Source organism: Cavia porcellus, unplaced genomic scaffold (genome assembly GCF_034190915.1).
Source record: "Cavia porcellus strain 051 isolate PalLab524CR breed Dunkin Hartley unplaced genomic scaffold, mCavPor4.1 scaffold_1, whole genome shotgun sequence".
NCBI lineage: Eukaryota > Metazoa > Chordata > Mammalia > Rodentia > Caviidae > Cavia > Cavia porcellus.
In genome coordinates, this window is record NW_026947484.1 from 197,651,159 (window position 1) to 197,652,538 (window position 1,380).

A 1,380-nucleotide genomic window follows, 5' to 3' on the forward strand; every position below is an offset into this window, starting at 1 on the left:
CCTAAGTTTTATTGGTCTTGTTCTTTACTGTTTTGTCCAACTTTATAATATCTAATGAGATAGACAATTCTTTTTAAGGAAACAAGAGACAACGTTGATAACCATTGTTGATAACCTTGTACTCTGTTCTACATCATGTACTATGTCTATCCTTGGTTTTGACTGACAGCTTTGTTTTGCCATATTTGACTTTATTCTCTCCCCACCCAAAAAAGTAATAAGAACTAAGGAGTAATAAAATCCAAAATGTGTAAATTTTGTTGTAAAAAAGAGAGGGAAAAAAAAAGAGCTCTAACGGATATAACAGCAAGTGTGTTTAGGGGTGTTAAATAGCTGACTATATTAATGTTTTTGGATCATTGAACACAGCTGTTTGCAGTCTCTCTGTTTGAATGTCCACTTTGTATTCTTTGATACTGTGATTTGAGCAACTATTTCCAAGATGATAATATGTAATCTATTAACAGGTGATTTCTTACTGTTATGGTTTTTTTTGCAGTTCTGTATTATGTGTACCCTTACACCGCTTTGTTTTGTTTTGTGTTTTTCTCTTTTTCCTCTTAAATAAAATTTTTTTTAAAAAGTTGTGGTATTTTTATACAATGGAGTACTACGCAGCTATAAAAAGTGATCACGTTGAGATATTTATAAATAAATGGATGCAGCTTGAGATCATACTCATAAGTGAAATAAATCAAACTCACATGTGTATATACAATATAGTCTCCCTAGTGTAAGAAATGGTAAGAGTACATAAGATACGAAAAACTCAATGATTACAGTAAAAGGATAAGAATCTGTTTAAAGGGGGAAAAATAATATCTCAGGGAAAATGAAGAAAAAAAAGGAAGATAAAACAAAAATGTCTAAAATTATATAAACATACTTAGGATAGCTAGGGTGATTGCGCTACAAACTCTATAAGTTCTTGGAACAAAATAGTTAACATTCATAGGATTGGAACAATTGTACATATTATTGTATGATGATCTGAGGAACCCTTGAAGATCATTATGTAAAATAACAACCCTAGTTATGCTCATACCACCTTGTTTTGAAGGCCTATACTGTCAGTGTTCTGGGCTCTTTGCTATTGTTGTTTACATGTCCTTTTCGTTTCACGTTTTTCTAGGAATTTGTTTTATTTTGTCTTGGTTTGTTTTGTTTTCCCTTTAATACAGAAAGGCTAGGTATACATGTAGAGACTCATGCATGCGTAGAACTTCTAAAAAGTTTATAAGAATCGATAATATAATGCACTATGAAATGAATAGCTACTTTGAAGAAAAAGAGACACTAAGGCACCCAGTGCTGATTCTGTAGCATTATGATGTGAAATCCATCAATACTATTATCCTTAGTTCAGAGTGATTTTAGTCT